The sequence below is a fragment of the Pan paniscus genome, chromosome 8, assembly GCF_029289425.2.
Source record: "Pan paniscus chromosome 8, NHGRI_mPanPan1-v2.0_pri, whole genome shotgun sequence".
Classification (NCBI taxonomy): Eukaryota; Metazoa; Chordata; class Mammalia; order Primates; family Hominidae; genus Pan; species Pan paniscus.
This window is the reverse complement of record NC_073257.2, coordinates 8,596,866-8,618,976: the sequence shown is the minus strand read 5'-3', so window position 1 is coordinate 8,618,976 and position 22,111 is coordinate 8,596,866.

Sequence of the window (22,111 nt, the reverse complement as noted above, 5' to 3'; positions counted from 1 at the left end):
CGGTATAGATATTTCCATGTTTACACAGATGGTGGTGTAGATATATCCGTGTTTATACACATGGTGGAGTAGATAATTCCATCTTTATGGAGATGGCAGTGTAGATATTTAAATGTTTATAGAGATGGCGGTGTATATGTTTCCATATTTATAGAGATAGCGTTGTAGATATTTCCATCTTTCTGCAGATGGCTGTGTAGATATTTCCATGTTTATACAGATGGCCGTGTAGATATTTCCATATTTATATAGATGTCTGTGTAGATATTTCCATGTGTATACAGATGGTATTTTAGGTACTTCCATGTTTATACATATGGTGGTGTAGATATTTCCATGTTTATTCAGATGACTTTGTAGATATTTCCATGTTTTTACAGATGGCAGTGTAGATATTTCAATGTTTATAGAGATGGCGCTGTAGATATTTCCATGTTTAAACAGATACCGGTGTAGATATTTCCATGTTTATACAGACCGCAGTGTAGATATTTCCATGTTTATAGAGATAGCAGTGTAGATAGTCCCATGTTTGTACAGATGGCGGTGTTGATGTTTCCATCTATACACAGATTGCCGTGCAGGTATTTCCATGTGTATACAGATGGCATTGTAGATATTTCCACGTTTATACAGATTGTGGTGTAGATATTTCCATGTTTACACAGATGACTGTATAGGTATTTCCATGTTTATACAGATGGCGGTGAAGATAATTCCAAGTTTATAGAGATAGCGGTGTAGCTATTTCCATATTTATACAGATAACGGTGTAGAAGTTTCCATGTTTATACAGATAGCGGTGTAAATATTTCCATGTTTATACAGATCACGGTGTAGATATTTCCATGTTTATAGAAATAGCGGTGTAGATATTTACATGTTTATGCAGATAGCGGTGTAGATATTTCCATGTTTATACAGACTGCGGTGTAGATATTTCCATGTTTATACAGATAGCGGTGCAGATATTTCCATGTTTGCACAGATGGCGGTGTTGATATTTCCATCTACACACAGATGACCGTGTAGATATTTCCATGTTTATACAGATGGCGGCGCAGATATTTCCATGGATATGTAGATGGCGGTGTAGATATTTCCATGTCTATACAGATAGTGGTGTAGTTATATCCATGTTTATATAGATAGCGGTGTAAATATTTCCATGTATGTAAACATGGCTGTGTAGATACTTCCATCTTTCTAAAGATGGCAGTGTAGATATTTCCATGTTTATACAGATAACTTTGAAAGTATTTCCATGTATATACAGATGGCGGTGTAGATATTTTGATGTTTATAGAGATAGCAGTGGAAATATTTCCATGTTTATACAGATAGCGGTGTAGATATTTCCATGTTTATATTGATCGTGGTGTAGATATTTCCATTTTTATAGTGATGGCGGTGTAGATATTTCCATGTTCATAGAGATAGCGTTGTTTATTTTTCCATGTTTATAGAGATAGCGGTGTGGATATTTCCATGTTTATACAGATAAGGGTGTAGATATTTCCTTGTTTATACAAATAGCATTGTAGTTATTTACATGATTATACAGATAGCGGTGTAGATATTTCCTTGTTTATACAAATACCGGTGTAGTTATTTACATGTTTATACAGATAGCGGTGTAGATATTTCCACATAAATACAGATGGCTGTGTAGATATTTCCATGTTTATACAGATGGCTGTGTAGATACTTCCATGTTTATACAGATGACTTTGTTGGTATTTCCATGTTTATACAGATGTCGGTGTAGATATTTCCATGTTTATGGAGATAGCTGTGTAGGTATTTCCATGTTTATACAGATCGCGGTGTAGATATTTCCATGTTTGTACAGATCGCGGTGTAGATATTTCCATGTTTATACAGATAGCGATGTAGATATTTCCATGTTTATACAGATAACGGTGTAGATATTACCATGTTTATAGAGATAGCGGTGTAGGTATTTCCATGTTTATAGACATAGCGGTGTAGATATTTCCATGTTTATATAGATGGCGTTGTAGATATCTCCATGTTTATACCGATAGCGGTGTTGGTATTTCCACGTTTATACAGATAGCGATGTTGATATTTCCATGTTTATACAGCTCGCGGTGCAGATATTTATATCTTTATAAAGATGGCATTGTAGATATTTCCTTTTTCACACAGATGGCGGTGTAGATGTTTCCATATTTATAAAGATGGCGGAGAAGTTAGTTCCATGTTTATGGAGATGGCAGTGTAGATATTTTCAAGTTTATAGAGATGGCAGTGTAGATATTTCCATGTTTATAGAGATAGCAGTGTAGATATTTACATGTTTATACAGATGGCTGTGTAGATATTTCCATGTGTATACAGATGGCATTGTAGATATTTCCATGTTTATACAGATGACTGCATAGGCATTTCCATGTTTTTATAGATGGCAGTGGAGATATTTCCATGTTTATAGAGATAGCGGTGTAGATATTTCCATGTTTGTACAGATGGCGATGTTGATATTTCCATCTATACACAGATGGCCGTGTAGATATTTCCATGTTTATACAGATGACTTTGTAGGCATTTCCATGTTTATACAGATGGCGGTGTAGATATTTCCATGTTTATGGAGATAGCTGTGTAGATATTTCCATGTTTATTCAGTTCGCGGTGTAGATATTTCCATGTTTGTACAGATCGCGGTGTAGATATTTCCATGTTTATGCAGATAGCGATGTAGATATTTCCATGTTTATACAGATAACGGTGTAGATATTTCCATGTTTATAGAGATAGCTGTGTAGGTATTTCCATGTTTATAGACATAGCGGTTTAGATATTTCCATGTTTATATAGATGGCGTTGTAGATATTTCCATGTTTATACCGATAGCGGTGCTGGTGTTTCCACGTTTATACAGATAGCGATGTTGATATTTCCATGTTTATACAGCTTGCGGTGCAGATATTTATATCTTTATAAAGATGGCATTGTAGTTATTTCCTTGTTCACACAGATGGCGGTGTAGATGTTTCCATGTTTATACAGATGGCGGAGAAGTTAGTTCCATGTTTATGGAGATGGCAGTGTAGATATTTTCATGTTTATAGAGATTGCGGTGTAGATATTTCCATGTTTATAGAGATAGCAGTGTAGATATTTACATGTTTATACAGATGGCTGTGTAGATATTTCCATGTGTATACAGATGGCATTGTAGATATTTCCATGTTTATACAGATGACTGTATAGGCATTATCATGTTTTTACAGATGGCAGTGCAGATATTTCCATGTTTGTAGAGATAGCGGTGTAGATATTTCCATGTTTGTACAGATGGCGGTGTTGATATTTCCATCTATACACCGATGGCCGTGTAGATATTTCCATGTTTATACAGATGGCGGCTTAGATATTTCCATGGACATGCAGATGGCGGTGTAGATATTTCCATGTTTATACAGATAGCGGTGTAGATATTTCCATGTTTACTCAGATGGTGGTGTAGATATTTCCGTGTTTATTCACATGGCGGAGTAGATACTTCCATCTTTATGGAGATGGCTTTGTAGATATTTTCATGTTTATAGAGATGGCGGTGCAGATATTTCCATATTTACAGAGATAGCGGTGTACATATTTCCATCTTTCTACAGATGGCAGTGTAGATATTTCCATGTGTATACAGATGGTATTGTAGGTATTTCCATGTTTATACAGATGATGGTGTAGATATTTCCATGTTTATTGAGATGACTGTGTAGTTATTTCCATGTTTTTACAGATGGCAGTATAGATATTTCTATGTTTATAGAGATGGCGCTGTAGATATTTCCATGTTTAAACAGATAACGGTGGAGATATTTCCATGTTTATACTCATAGCGGTGTACATATTTCCATGTTTATACAGACAGGGGTGTAGGTATTTCCATGTTTATACAGATAGCATTGCAGACATTTCCATGTTTACACAGATGTCTATGCAGATATTTCCATAATTATACAGAGGGCTGTGTAGATATTTCTATGTTTATACAGATGGCAGTGTAGATATTTCCATATTCCTACACATGACTGTGTAGGTATTTCCATGTTTATACAGATGGCTTTGTAGATATTTCCATGTTTATAGAGATAGCGGTGCAGATATTTCCATGTTTACACAGATAGCGCTGTATATATTTCCATGTTTATACAGATCGTGGTGTAGATATTTCCGTGTTTATACGGATACCGGTGTAGATATTTCCATGTTTATACAGACCGCAGTGTAGATAATTCCATGTTTATAGAGATAGCAGTGTAGATATTTTCATGTTTGTACAGATAGCGGTGTTGATGTTTCCATCTATACAGAGATTGCCGTGTAGGTATTTCCATGTGTATACAGATGGCATTGTAGATATTTCCATGTTTATACAGAAGGTGGTGTAGATATTTCCATGTTTACACAGATGACTGTATAGCTATTTCCATGTATATACTGATGGCGGTGTAGATATTTCCATGTATATAGAGATAGCGGTGTAGGAATTTCCAAATTTATACAGATAACGGTGTAGAAATTTCCAGGTTTATACAGATAGCGTTGTAAATATTTCCATGTTTATACAGATCACGGTGTAGATATTTCCATGTTTATAGAGATAGCGGTGTACATATTTCCATGTTTATACAGATAGTGGTGTAGATATTTCCATGTTTATACAAACCGCGGTGTAGATAATTCCATGGTTATACAGATAGAGGTGCAGATATTTCCATGTTTGCACAGATGGCGGTGTTGATATTTCCATCTATACACAGATGACCGTGTAGATATTTCCATGTTTATACAGATGGCGGCGCAGATATTTCCATGGATATGTAGATGGCGGTGTAGATATTTCCATGTTTATACAGATAGCGGTGTAGTTATTTCCATGTTTATATAGATTGCGGTGGAGATATTTCCATGTATATACACATGGCTGTGTAGATATTTCCATGTTTATACAGATGGCGGTGTAGATATTTCCATGTTTATACAGCTAACTTTCTAAGTACTTCCATGTTTATACAGATGGCGGTGTATATATTTCGATGTTTATAGAGATAGCGGTGTTGATTTTTCCATGTTTATACAGACAGCGTTGTGGATATTTCCATGTTTATACAGATAGGGGTGTAGATATTTCCATGTTTATAGAGATGGCGGTGTAGATATTTCCATGTTAATACAGATCACGGTGTAGATATTTGCTTGTTTATAAAAATAGCGGTGTAGTTATTTCCATGTTTATACAGATAGCGGTGTAGGTATTTCCATGTATATACACATGGCTGTGTAGATATTTCCAAGTTTATACAGATGGCTGTGTAGATATTTCCAGGTTGATACAGATGACTTTGTAGGTATTTACATGTTTATTCAGATGGCGGTGTAGATATTTCCATGTTTATACAGATCGCGGTGTAGATATTTCCATGTTTATACAGATCGCGGTGTAGATATTTCCATGTTTATACAGATCGCGGTGTAGATATTTCCATGTTTATACAGATTGCGGTGTAGATATTTCCATGTTTATACAGATAGCGGTGTAGATATTTCCATGTTTTTACAGATATCGGTGTAGATATTTCCATGTTTACACAGATTGCACTGTAGATATTTCGATCTTTCCACAGATGGCATTGAAGATATTTCCATGTTTATATAGATGGCGCTGTAGATATTTCCATGTTTATATAGATGGTGGTGTAGATATTACAATGTTTATACAGATAGCGGTGTAGATTTTTCCATGTATATACAGATCGTTGTGAAGATATTTCCATGTTTATACAGATCGCGGTGTAGATATTTCCATGTTTGTACAGATCGCGGTGTAGATATTTCCATGTTTATACAGATAGCGATGTAGATATTTCCATGTTTATACAGATAGCGGTGTAGATATTTCCATGTTTATAGAGATAGCGGTGTAGGTATTTCCATGTTTATAGACATAGCGGTTTAGATATTTCCATGTTTATATAGATGGCGTTGTAGATATTTCCATGTTTATACCGATAGCGGTGTTGGTATTTCCACGTTTCTACAGATAGCGATGTTGATATTTCCATGTTTATACTGCTCGCGGTGCAGATATTTATATCTTTATAAAGATGGCATTGTAGATATTTCCTTGTTCACACAGATGGCGGTGTAGATTTTTCCATGTTTATACAGATGGCGGAGAAGTTACTTCCGTGTTTGTGGAGATGGCAGTGTAGATATTTTCATGGTTATAGAGATGGCGGTGTAGATATTTCCATGTTTATAGAGATAGCAGTGTAGATATTTACATGTTTATACAGATGGCTGTGTAGATATTTCCATGTGTATACAGATGGCATTGTAGATATTTCCATGTTTATACAGATGACTGTATAGGCATTATCATGTTTTTACAGATGGCAGTGCAGATATTTCCATGTTTATAGAGATAGCGGTGTAGATATTTCCATGTTTGTACAGATGGCGGTGTTGATATTTCCATCTATACACAGATGGCCGTGTAGATATTTCCATGTTTATACAGATGACTTTGTAGGCATTTCCATGTTTATACAGATGGCGGTGTAGATATTTCCATGTTTATGGAGATAGCTGTGTAGATATTTCCATGTTTATTCAGTTCGCGGTGTAGATATTTCCATGTTTGTACAGATCGCGGTGTAGATATTTCCATGTTTATGCAGATAGCGATGTAGATATTTCCATGTTTATACAGATAACGGTGTAGATATTTCCATGTTTATAGAGATAGCTGTGTAGGTATTTCCATGTTTATAGACATAGCGGTTTAGATATTTCCATGTTTATATAGATGGCGTTGTAGATATTTCCATGTTTATACCGATAGCGGTGTTGGTGTTTCCACGTTTATACAGATAGCGATGTTGATATTTCCATGTTTATACAGCTTGCGGTGCAGATATTTATATCTTTATAAAGATGGCATTGTAGATATTTCCTTGTTCACACAGATGGCGGTGTAGATGTTTCCATGTTTATACAGATGGCGGAGAAGTTAGTTCCATGTTTATGGAGATGGCAGCGTAGATATATTCATGTTTATAGAGATTGCGGTGTAGATATTTCCATGTTTATAGAGATAGCAGTGTAGATATTTACATGTTTATACAGATGGCTGTGTAGATATTTCCATGTGTATACAGATGGCATTGCAGATATTTCCATGTTTATACAGATGACTGTATAGGCATTATCATGTTTTTACAGATGGCAGTGCAGATATTTCCATGTTTATAGAGATAGCGGTGTAGATATTTCCATGTTTGTACAGACGGCGGTGTTGATATTTCCATCTATACACCGATGGCCGTGTAGATATTTCCATGTTTATACAGATGGCGGCTTAGATATTTCTATGGACATGCAGATGGCGGTGTAGATATTTCCATGTTTATACAGATAGCGGTGTAGATATTTCCATGTTTACTCAGATGGTGGTGTAGATATTTCCGTGTTTATTCACATGGCGGAGTAGATACTTCCATCTTTATGGAGATGGCTTTGTAGATATTTTCATGTTTATAGAGATGGCGGTGCAGATATTTCCATATTTACAGAGATAGCGGTGTACATATTTCCATCTTTCTACAGATGGCAGTGTAGATATTTCCATGTGTATACAGATGGTATTGTAGGTATTTCCATGTTTATACACATGATGGTTTAGATATTTCCATGTTTATTGAGATGACTGTGTAGTTATTTCCATGTTTTTACAGATGGCAGTGTAGATATTTCTATGTTTATAGAGATGGCGCTGTAGATATTTCCATGTTTAAACAGATAACGGTGGAGATATTTCCATGTTTATACTCATAGTGGTGTACATATTTCCATGTTTATACTGACAGGGGTGTAGGTATTTCCATGTTTATACAGATAGCATTGCAGATATTTCCATGTTTACACAGATGTCTATGCAGATATTTCCATAATTATACAGAGGGCTGTGTAGATATTTCTATGTTTATACAGATGGCAGTGTAGATATTTCCATATTCCTACACATGACTGTGTAGGTATTTCCATGTTTATACAGATGGCTTTGTAGATATTTCCATGTTTATAGAGATGGCGGTGCAGATATTTCCATGTATACACAGATAGCGCTGTATATATTTCCATGTTTATACAGATCGTGGTGTAGATATTTCCGTGTTTATACGGATACCGGTGTAGATATTTCCATGTTTATACAGACCGCAGTGTAGATAATTCCATGTTTATAGAGATAGCAGTGTAGATATTTTCATGTTTGTACAGATAGCGGTGTTGATGTTTCCATCTATACACAGATTGCCGTGTAGGTATTTCCATGTGTATACAGATGGCATTGTAGATATTTCCATGTTTATACAGAAGGTGGTGTAGATATTTCCATGTTTACACAGATGACTGTATAGCTATTTCCATGTATATACTGATGGCGGTGTAGATATTTCCATGTATATAGAGATAGCGGTGTAGGAATTTCCATATTTATACAGATAACGGTGTAGAAATTTCCATGTTTATACAGATAGCGGTGTAAATATTTCCATGTTTATACAGATCACGGTGTAGATATTTCCATGTTTATAGAGATAGCGGTGTACATATTTCCATGTTTATACAGATAGTGGTGTAGATATTTCCATGTTTATACAAACCGCGGTGTAGATATTTCCATGGTTATACATATAGAGGCGCAGATATTTCCATGTTTTTACAGACGGCGGTGTTGATATTTCCATCTATACACAGATGACCGTGTAGATATTTCCATGTTTATACAGATGGCGGCGCAGATATTTCCATGGATATGTAGATGGCGGTGTAGATATTTCCATGTTTATACAGATAGCGGTGTAGTTATTTCCATGTTTATATAGATTGCGGTGGAGATATTTCCATGTATATACACATGGCTGTGTAGATATTTCCATGTTTATACAGATGGCGGTGTAGATATTTCCATGTTCTTAGAGATAGCGGTGTTGATTTTTCCATGTTTATAGAGATAGCGGTGTGGATATTTCCATGTTTATACAGATAAGGGTGTAGATATTTCCATGTTTATAGAGATGGCAGTGTAGATATTTCCATGTTTATACAGATCACGGTGTAGATATTTCCTTGTTTATACAAATAGCGGTGTAGTTATTTACATGTTTATACATATAGCGGTGTAGATATTTCCACGTATATACAGATGGCTGTGTAGATATTTCCACGTTTATACAGATGGCGGCGTAGATATTTCCATGGACATGCAGATGGCGGTGTAGAAATTTCCATGTTTATACAGATAGCGGTATAGATATTTCCATGTTTACACAGATGGTGGTGTAGATATATCCGTGTTTATACACATGGTGGAGTAGATAATTCCATCTTTATGGAGATGGCAGTGTAGATATTTTCATGTTTATAGAGATGGCGGTGTATATGTTTCCATATTTATAGAGATAGCGGTGTAGATATTTCCATCTTTCTGCAGATGGCTGTGTAGATATTTCCATGTTTATACAGATGGCCGTGTAGATATTTCCATATTTATATAGATGTCTGTGTAGATATTTCCATGTGTATACAGATGGTATTTTAGGTACTTCCATGTTTATACATATAGTGGTGTAGATATTTCCATGTTTATTCAGATGACTTTGTAGATATTTCCATGTTTTTACAGATGGCAGTGTAGATATTTCAATGTTTATAGAGATGGCGCTGTAGATATTTCCATGTTTAAACAGATACCGGTGTAGATATTTCCATGTTTATACAGACCGCAGTGTAGATATTTCCATGTTTATAGAGATAGCAGTGTAGATAGTCCCATGTTTGTACAGATGGCGGTGTTGATGTTTCCATCTATACACAGATTGCCGTGCAGGTATTTCCATGTGTATACAGATGGCATTGTAGATATTTCCACGTTTATACAGATTGTGGTGTAGATATTTCCATGTTTACACAGATGACTGTATAGGTATTTCCATGTTTATACAGATGGCGGTGAAGATAATTCCAAGTTTATAGAGATAGCGGTGTAGCTATTTCCATATTTATACAGATAACGGTGTAGAAGTTTCCATGTTTATACAGATAGCGGTGTAAATATTTCCATGTTTATACAGATCACGGTGTAGATATTTCCATGTTTATAGAAATAGCGGTGTAGATATTTACATGTTTATGCAGATAGCGGTGTAGATATTTCCATGTTTATACAGACCGCGGTGTAGATATTTCCATGTTTATACAGATAGCGGTGCAGATATTTCCATGTTTGCACAGATGGCGGTGTTGATATTTCCATCTATACACAGATGACCGTGTAGATATTTCCATGTTTATACAGATGGCGGCGCAGATATTTCCATGGATATGTAGATGGCGGTGTAGATATTTCCATGTCTATACAGATAGTGGTGTAGTTATATCCATGTTTATATAGATAGCGGTGTAAATATTTCCATGTATGTACACATGGCTGTGTAGATATTTCCATCTTTCTAAAGATGGCGGTGTAGATATTTCCATGTTTATACAGATAACTTTGAAAGTATTTCCATGTATATACAGATGGCGGTGTAGATATTTTGATGTTTATAGAGATAGCAGTGGAAATATTTCCATGTTTATACAGATAGCGGTGTAGATATTTCCATGTTTATATTGATCGTGGTGTAGATATTTCCATTTTTATAGAGATGGCGGTGTAGATATTTCCATGTTCATAGAGATAGCGTTGTTTATTTTTCCATGTTTATAGAGATAGCGGTGTGGATATTTCCATGTTTATACAGATAAGGGTGTAGATATTTCCTTGTTTATACAAATAGCATTGTAGTTATTTACATGATTATACAGATAGCGGTGTAGATATTTCCTTGTTTATACAAATACCGGTGTAGATATTTACATGTTTATACAGATAGCGGTGTAGATATTTCCACATAAATACAGATGGCTGTGTAGATATTTCCATGTTTATACAGATGGCTGTGTAGATACTTCCATGTTTATACAGATGACTTTGTAGGTATTTCCATGTTTATACAGATGGCGGTGTAGATATTTCCATGTTTATGGAGATAGCTGTGTAGGTATTTCCATGTTTATACAGATCGCGGTGTAGATATTTCCATGTTTGTACAGATCGCGGTGTAGATATTTCCATGTTTATACAGATAGCGATGTAGATATTTCCATGTTTATACAGATAACGGTGTAGATATTACCATGTTTATAGAGATAGCGGTGTAGGTATTTCCATGTTTATACACATAGCGGTGTAGATATTTCCATGTTTATATAGATGGCGTTGTAGATATCTCCATGTTTATACCGATAGCGGTGTTGGTATTTCCACGTTTATACAGATAGCGATGTTGATATTTCCATGTTAATACAGCTCGTGGTGCAGATATTTATATCTTTATAAAGATGGCATTGTAGATATTTCCTTTTTCACACAGATGGCGGTGTAGATGTTTCCATGTTTATAAAGATGGCGGAGAAGTTAGTTCCATGTTTATGGAGATGGCAGTGTAGATATTTTCATGTTTATAGAGATGGCAGTGTAGATATTTCCATGTTTATAGAGATAGCAGTGTAGATATTTACATGTTTATACAGATGGCTGTGTAGATATTTCCATGTGTATACAGATGGCATTGTAGATATTTCCATGTTTATAGAGATGACTGCATAGGCATTTCCATGTTTTTATAGATGGCAGTGCAGATATTTCCATGTTTATAGAGATAGCGGTGTAGATATTTCCATGTTTGTACAGATGGCGATGTTGATATTTCCATCTATACACAGATGGCCGTGTAGATATTTCCATGTTTATACAGATGACTTTGTAGGCATTTCCATGTTTATACAGATGGCGGTGTAGATATTTCCATGTTTATGGAGATAGCTGTGTAGATATTTCCATGTTTATTCAGTTCGCGGTGTAGATATTTCCATGTTTGTACAGATCGCGGTGTAGATATTTCCATGTTTATGCAGATAGCAATGTAGATATTTCCATGTTTATACAGATAACGGTGTAGATATTTCCATGTTTATAGAGATAGCTGTGTAGGTATTTCCATGTTTATAGACATAGCGGTTTAGATATTTCCATGTTTATATAGATGGCGTTGTAGATATTTCCATGTTTATACCGATAGCGGTGTTGGTGTTTCCACGTTTATACAGATAGCGATGTTGATATTTCCATGTTTATACAGCTTGCGGTGCAGATATTTATATCTTTATAAAGATGGCATTGTAGATATTTCCTTGTTCACACAGATGGCGGTGTAGATGTTTCCATGTTTATACAGATGGCGGAGAAGTTAGTTCCATGTTTATGGAGATGGCAGTGTAGATATTTTCAGGTTTATAGAGATTGCGGTGTAGATATTTCCATGTTTATAGAGATAGCAGTGTAGATATTTACATGTATATACAGATGGCTGTGTAGATATTTCCATGTGTATACAGATGGCATTGTAGATATTTCCATGTTTATACAGATGACTGTATAGGCGTTATCATGTTTTTACAGATGGCAGTGCAGATATTTCCATGTTTATAGAGATAGCGGTGTAGATATTTCCATGTTTGTACAGATGGCGGTGTTGATATTTCCATCTATACACAGATGGCCGTGTAGATATTTCCATGTTTATACAGATGACTTTGTAGGGATTTCCATGTTTATACAGATGGCGGTGTAGATATTTCCATGTTTATGGAGATAGCTGTGTAGATATTTCCATGTTTATTCAGTTCGCGGTGTAGATATTTCCATGTTTGTACAGATTGCGGTGTAGATATTTCCATGTTTATGCAGATAGCGATGTAGATATTTCCATGTTTATACAGATAACTGTGTAGATATTTCCATGTTTATAGAGATAGCTGTGTAGGTATTTCCATGTTTATAGACATAGCGGTTTAGATATTTCCATGTTTATATAGATGGCGTTGTAGATATTTCCATGTTTATACCGATAGCGGTGTTGGTGTTTCCACGTTTATACAGATAGCGATGTTGATATTTCCATGTTTATACAGCTTGCGGTGCAGATATTTATATCTTTATAAAGATGGCATTGTAGATATTTCCTTGTTCACACAGATGGCGGTGTAGATGTTTCCATGTTTATACAGATGGCGGAGAAGTTAGTTCCATGTTTATGGAGATGGCAGCGTAGATATATTCATGTTTATAGAAATTGCGGTGTAGATATTTCCATGTTTATAGAGATAGCAGTGTAGATATTTACATGTTTATACAGATGGCTGTGTAGATATTTCCATGTGTATACAGATGGCATTGCAGATATTTCCATGTTTATACAGATGACTGTATAGGCATTATCATGTTTTTACAGATGGCAGTGCAGATATTTCCATGTTTATAGAGATAGCGGTGTAGATATTTCCATGTTTGTACAGACGGCGGTGTTGATATTTCCATCTATACACCGATGGCCGTGTAGATATTTCCATGTTTATACAGATGGCGGCTTAGATATTTCCATGGACATGCAGATGGCGGTGTAGATATTTCCATGTTTATACAGATAGCGGTGTAGATATTTCCATGTTTACTCAGATGGTGGTGTAGATATTTCCGTGTTTATTCACATGGCGGAGTAGATACTTCCATCTTTATGGAGATGGCTTTGTAGATATTTTCATGTTTATAGAGATGGCGGTGCAGATATTTCCATATTTACAGAGATAGCGGTGTACATATTTCCATCTTTCTACAGATGGCAGTGTAGATATTTCCATGTGTATACAGATGGTATTGTAGGTATTTCCATGTTTATACAGATGATGGTGTAGATATTTCCATGTTTATTGAGATGACTGTGTAGTTATTTCCATGTTTTTACAGATGGCAGTGTAGATATTTCTATGTTTATAGAGATGGCGCTGTAGATATTTCCATGTTTAAACAGATAACGGTGGAGATATTTCCATGTTTATACTCATAGTGGTGTACATATTTCCATGTTTATACTGACAGGGGTGTAGGTATTTCCATGTTTATACAGATAGCATTGCAGATATTTCCATGTTTACACAGATGTCTATGCAGATATTTCCATAATTATACAGAGGGCTGTGTAGATATTTCTATGTTTATACAGATGGCAGTGTAGATATTTCCATATTCCTACACATGACTGTGTAGGTATTTCCATGTTTATACAGATGGCTTTGTAGATATTTCCATGTTTATAGAGATAGCGGTGCAGATATTTCCATGTATACACAGATAGCGCTGTATATATTTCCATGTTTATACAGATCGTGGTGTAGATATTTCCGTGTTTATACGGATACCGGTGTAGATATTTCCATGTTTATACAGACCGCAGTGTAGATAATTCCATGTTTATAGAGATAGCAGTGTAGATATTTTCATGTTTGTACAGATGGCGGTGTTGATGTTTCCATCTATACACAGATTGCCGTGTAGGTATTTCCATGTGTATACAGATGGCATTGTAGATATTTCCATGTTTATACAGAAGGTGGTGTAGATATTTCCATGTTTACACAGATGACTGTATAGCTATTTCCATGTATATACTGATGGCGGTGTAGATATTTCCATGTATATAGAGATAGCGGTGTAGGAATTTCCATATTTATACAGATAACGGTGTAGAAATTTCCATGTTTATACAGATAGCGGTGTAAATATTTCCATGTTTATACAGATCACGGTGTAGATATTTCCATGTTTATAGAGATAGCGGTGTACATATTTCCATGTTTATACAGATAGTGGTGTTGATATTTCCATGTTTATACAAACCGCGGTGTAGATATTTCCATGGTTATACAGATAGAGGCGCAGATATTTCCATGTTTTTACAGATGGCGGTGTTGATATTTCCATCTATACACAGATGACCGTGTAGATATTTCCATGTTTATACAGATGGCGGCGCAGATATTTCCATGGATATGTAGATGGCGGTGTAGATATTTCCATGTTTATACAGATAGCGGTGTAGTTATTTCCATGTTTATATAGATTGCGGTGGAGATATTTCCATGTATATACACATGGCTGTGTAGATATTTCCATGTTTATACAGATGGCGGTGTAGATATTTCCATGTTCTTAGAGATAGCGGTGTTGATTTTTCCATGTTTATAGAGATAGCGGTGTGGATATTTCCATGTTTATACAGATAAGGGTGTAGATATTTCCATGTTTATAGAGATGGCAGTGTAGATATTTCCATGTTTATACAGATCACGGTGTAGATATTTCCTTGTTTATACAAATAGCGGTGTAGTTATTTACATGTTTATACATATAGCGGTGTAGATATTTCCACGTATATACAGATGGCTGTGTAGATATTTCCACGTTTATACAGATGGCGGCGTAGATATTTCCATGGACATGCAGATGGCGGTGTAGAAATTTCCATGTTTATACAGATAGCGGTATAGATATTTCCATGTTTACACAGATGGTGGTGTAGATATATCCGTGTTTATACACATGGTGGAGTAGATAATTCCATCTTTATGGAGATGGCAGTGTAGATATTTTCATGTTTATAGAGATGGCGGTGTATATGTTTCCATATTTATAGAGATAGCGGTGTAGATATTTCCATCTTTCTGCAGATGGCTGTGTAGATATTTCCATGTTTATACAGATGGCCGTGTAGATATTTCCATATTTATATAGATGTCTGTGTAGATATTTCCATGTGTATACAGATGGTATTTTAGGTACTTCCATGTTTATACATATGGTGGTGTAGATATTTCCATGTTTATTCAGATGACTTTGTAGATATTTCCATGTTTTTACAGATGGCAGTGTAGATATTTCAATGTTTATAGAGATGGCGCTGTAGATATTTCCATGTTTAAACAGATACCGGTGTAGATATTTCCATGTTTATACAGACCGCAGTGTAGATATTTCCATGTTTATAGAGATAGCAGTGTAGATATTCCCATGTTTGTACAGATGGCGGTGTTGATGTTTCCATCTATACACAGATTGCCGTGCAGGTATTTCCATGTGTATACAGATGGCATTGTAGATATTTCCACGTTTATACAGATTGTGGTGTAGATATTTCCATGTTTACACAGATGACTGTATAGGTATTTCCATGTTTATACAGATGGCGGTGAAGATAATTCCAAGTTTATAGAGATAGCGGTGTAGCTATTTCCATATTTATACAGATAACGGTGTAGAAGTTTCCATGTTTATACAGATAGCGGTGTAAATATTTCCATGTTTATACAGATCACGGTGTAGATATTTCCATGTTTATAGAAATAGCGGTGTAGATATTTACATGTTTATGCAGATAGCGGTGTAGATATTTCCATGTTTATACAGACCGCGGTGTAGATATTTCCATGTTTATACAGATAGCGGTGCAGATATTTCCATGTTTGCACAGATGGCGGTGTTGATATTTCCATCTATACACAGATGACCGTGTAGATATTTCCATGTTTATACAGATGGCGGTGCAGATATTTCCATGGATATGTAGATGGCGGTGTAGATATTTCCATGTCTATACAGATAGTGGTGTAGTTATATCCATGTTTATATAGATAGCGGTGTAAATATTTCCATGTATGTACACATGGCTGTGTAGATATTTCCATCTTTCTAAAGATGGCGGTGTAGATATTTCCATGTTTATACAGATAACTTTGAAAGTATTTCCATGTATATACAGATGGCGGTGTAGATATTTTGATGTTTATAGAGATAGCAGTGGAAATATTTCCATGTTTATACAGATAGCGGTGTAGATATTTCCATGTTTATATTGATCATGGTGTAGATATTTCCATTTTTATAGAGATGGCGGTGTAGATATTTCCATGTTCATAGAGATAGCGTTGTTTATTTTTCCATGTTTATAGAGATAGCGGTGTGGATATTTCCATGTTTATACAGATAATGGTGTAGATATTTCCTTGTTTATACAAATAGCATTGTAGTTATTTACATGATTATACAGATAGCGGTGTAGATATTTCCTTGTTTATACAAATACCGGTGTAGATATTTACATGTTTATACAGATAGCGGTGTAGATATTTCCACATAAATACAGATGGCTGTGTAGATATTTCCATGTTTATACAGATGGCTGTGTAGATACTTCCATGTTTATACAGATGACTTTGTAGGTATTTCCATGTTTATACAGATGGCGGTGTAGATATTTCCATGTTTATGGAGATAGCTGTGTAGGTATTTCCATGTTTATACAGATCGCGGTGTAGATATTTCCATGTTTGTACAGATCGCGGTGTAGATATTTCCATGTTTATACAGATAGCGATGTAGATATTTCCATGTTTATACAGATAACGGTGTAGATATTACCATGTTTATAGAGATAGCGGTGTAGGTATTTCCATGTTTATACACATAGCGGTGTAGATATTTCCATGTTTATATAGATGGCGTTGTAGATATCTCCATGTTTATACCGATAGCGGTGTTGGTATTTCCACGTTTATACAGATAGCGATGTTGATATTTCCATGTTAATACAGCTCGTGGTGCAGATATTTATATCTTTATAAAGATGGCATTGTAGATATTTCCTTTTTCACACAGATGGCGGTGTAGATGTTTCCATGTTTATAAAGATGGCGGAGAAGTTAGTTCCATGTTTATGGAGATGGCAGTGTAGATATTTTCATGTTTATAGAGATGGCAGTGTAGATATTTCCATGTTTATAGAGATAGCAGTGTAGATATTTACATGTTTATACAGATGGCTGTGTAGATATTTCCATGTGTATACAGATGGCATTGTAGATATTTCCATGTATATACAGATGACTGCATAGGCATTTCCATGTTTTTATAGATGGCAGTGCAGATATTTCCATGTTTATAGAGATACCGGTGTAGATATTTCCATGTTTGTACAGATGGCGATGTTGATATTTCCATCTATACACAGATGGCCGTGTAGATATTTCCATGTTTATACAGATGACTTTGTAGGCATTTCCATGTTTATACAGATGGCGGTGTAGATATTTCCATGTTTATGGAGATAGCTGTGTAGATATTTCCATGTTTATTCAGTTCGCGGTGTAGATATTTCCATGTTTGTACAGATCGCGGTGTAGATATTTCCATGTTTATGCAGATAGCGATGTAGATATTTCCATGTTTATACAGATAACGGTGTAGATATTTCCATGTTTATAGAGATAGCTGTGTAGGTATTTCCATGTTTATAGACATAGCGGTTTAGATATTTCCATGTTTATATAGATGGCGTTGTAGATATTTCCATGTTTATACCGATAGCGGTGTTGGTGTTTCCACGTTTATACAGATAGCGATGTTGATATTTCCATGTTTATACAGCTTGCGGTGCAGATATTTATATCTTTATAAAGATGGCATTGTAGATATTTCCTTGTTCACACAGATGGCGGTGTAGATGTTTCCATGTTTATACAGATGGCGGAGAAGTTAGTTCCATGTTTATGGAGATGGCAGTGTAGATATTTTCATGTTTATAGAGATTGCGGTGTAGATATTTCCATGTTTATAGAGATAGCAGTGTAGATATTTACATGTATATACAGATGGCTGTGTAGATATTTCCATGTGTATACAGATGGCATTGTAGATATTTCCATGTTTATACAGATGACTGTATAGGCATTATCATGTTTTTACAGATGGCAGTGCAGATATTTCCATGTTTATAGAGATAGCGGTGTAGATATTTCCATGTTTGTACAGATGGCGGTGTTGATATTTCCATCTATACACCGATGGCCGTGTAGATATTTCCATGTTTATACAGATGGCGGCTTAGATATTTCCATGGACATGCAGATGGCGGTGTAGATATTTCCATGTTTATACAGATAGCGGTGTAGATATTTCCATGTTTACTCAGATGGTGGTGTAGATATTTCCGTGTTTATTCACATGGCGGAGTAGATACTTCCATCTCTATGGAGATGGCAGTGTAGATATTTTCATGTTTATAGAGATGGCGGTGCAGATATTTCCATATTTACAGAGATAGCAGTGTACATATTTCCATCTTTCTACAGATGGCAGTGTAGATATTTCCATGTGTATACAGATGGTATTGTAGGTATTTCCATGTTTATACAGATGATGGTGTAGATATTTCCATGTTTATTGAGATGACTGTGTAGTTATTTCCATGTTTTTACAGATGGCAGTGTAGATATTTCTATGTTTATAGAGATGGCGCTGTAGATATTTCCATGTTTAAACAGATAACGGTGGAGATATTTCCATGTTTATACTCATAGCGGTGTACATATTTCCATGTTTATACAGACAGGGGTGTAGGTATTTCCATGTTTATACAGATAGCGTTGCAGATATTTCCATGTTTACACAGATGTCTATGCAGATATTTCCATAATTATACAGAGGGCTGTGTAGATATTTCTATGTTTATACAGATGGCAGTGTAGATGTTTCCATATTCCTACACATGACTGTGTAGGTATTTCCATGTTTATACAGATGGCTTTGTAGATATTTCCATGTTTATAGAGATAGCGGTGCAGATATTTCCATGTTTACACAGATAGCGCTGTATATATTTCCATGTTTATACAGATCGTGGTGTGGATATTTCCGTGTTTATACAGACCGCAGTGTAGATAATTCCATGTTTATAGAGATAGCAGTGTAGATATTTTCATGTTTGTACAGATGGCGGTGTTGATGTTTCCATCTATACACAGATAGCCGTGTAGGTATTTCCATGTGTATACAGATGGCATTGTAGATATTTCCAAGTTTATACAGAAGGTGGTGTAGATATTTCCATGTTTACACAGATGACTGTATAGCTATTTCCATGTATATACTGATGGCGGTGTAGATATTTCCATGTATATAGAGATAGCGGTGTAGGAATTTCCATATTTATACAGATAACGGTGTAGAAATTTCCATGTTTATACAGATAGCGGTGTAAATATTTCCATGTTTATACAGATCACGGTGTAGATATTTCCATGTTTATAGAGATAGCGGTGTACATATTTCCATGTTTATACAGATAGTGGTGTAGATATTTCCATGTTTATACAAACCGCGGTGTAGATATTTCCATTGTTATACAGATAGAGGCACAGATATTTCCATGTTTGTACTGATGGCGGTGTTGATATTTCCATCTATACACAGATGACCGTGTAGATATTTCCATGTTTATACAGATGGCGGCGCAGATATTTCCATGGATATGTAGATGGCGGTGTAGATATTTCCATGTTTATACAGATAGCGGTGTAGTTATTTCCATGTTTATATAGATTGCGGTGGAGATATTTCCATGTATATACACATGGCTGTGTAGATATTTCCATGTTTATACAGATGGCGGTGTAGATATTTCCATGTTCTTAGAGATAGCGGTGTTGATTTTTCCATGTTTATAGAGATAGCGGTGTGGATATTTCCATGTTTATACAGATAAGGGTGTAGATATTTCCATGTTTATAGAGATGGCAGTGTAGATATTTCCATGTTTATACAGATCACGGTGTAGATATTTCCTTGTTTATACAAATAGCGGTGTAGTTATTTACATGTTTATACATATAGCGGTGTAGATATTTCCACGTATATACAGATGGCTGTGTAGATATTTCCATGTTTATACAGATGGCGGCGTAGATATTTCCATGGACATGCAGATGGCGGTGTAGAAATTTCCATGTTTATACAGATAGCGGTATAGATATTTCCATGTTTACACAGATGGTGGTGTAGATATATCCGTGTTTATACACATGGTGGAGTAGATAATTCCATCTTTATGGAGATGGCAGTGTAGATATTTTCATGTTTATAGAGATGGCGTTGTATATGTTTCCATATTTATAGAGATAGCGGTGTAGATATTTCCATCTTTCTGCAGATGGCTGTGTAGATATTTCCATGTTTATACAGATGGCCGTGTAGATATTTCCATATTTATATAGATGTCTGTGTAGATATTTCCATGTGTATACAGATGGTATTTTAGGTACTTCCATGTTTATACATATGGTGGTGTAGATATTTCCATGTTTATTCAGATGACTTTGTAGATATTTCCATGTTTTTACAGATGGCAGTGTAGATATTTCAATGTTTATAGAGATGGCGCTGTAGATATTTCCATGTTTAAACAGATACCGGTGTAGATATTTCCATGTTTATACAGACCGCAGTGTAGATATTTCCATGTTTATAGAGATAGCAGTGTAGATATTCCCATGTTTGTACAGATGGCGGTGTTGATGTTTCCATCTATACACAGATTGCCGTGCAGGTATTTCCATGTGTATACAGATGGCATTGTAGATATTTCCACGTTTATACAGATTGTGGTGTAGATATTTCCATGTTTACACAGATGACTGTATAGGTATTTCCATGTTTATACAGATGGCGGTGAAGATAATTCCAAGTTTATAGAGATAGCGGTGTAGCTATTTCCATATTTATACAGATAACGGTGTAGAAGTTTCCATGTTTATACAGATAGCGGTGTAAATATTTCCATGTTTATACAGATCACGGTGTAGATATTTCCATGTTTATAGAAATAGCGGTGTAGATATTTCCATGTTTATGCAGATAGCGGTGTAGATATTTCCATGTTTATACAGACCGCGGTGTAGATATTTCCATGTTTATACAGATAGCGGTGCAGATATTTCCATGTTTGCACAGATGGCGGTGTTGATATTTCCATCTATACACAGATGACCGTGTAGATATTTCCATGTTTATACAGATGGCGGCGCAGATATTTCCATGGATATGTAGATGGCGGTGTAGATATTTCCATGTCTATACAGATAGTGGTGTAGTTATATCCATGTTTATATAGATAGCGGTGAAAATATTTCCATGTATGTACACATGGCTGTGTAGATATTTCCATCTTTCTAAAGATGGCGGTGTAGATATTTCCATGTTTATACAGATAACTTTGTAAGTATTTCCATGTATATACAGATG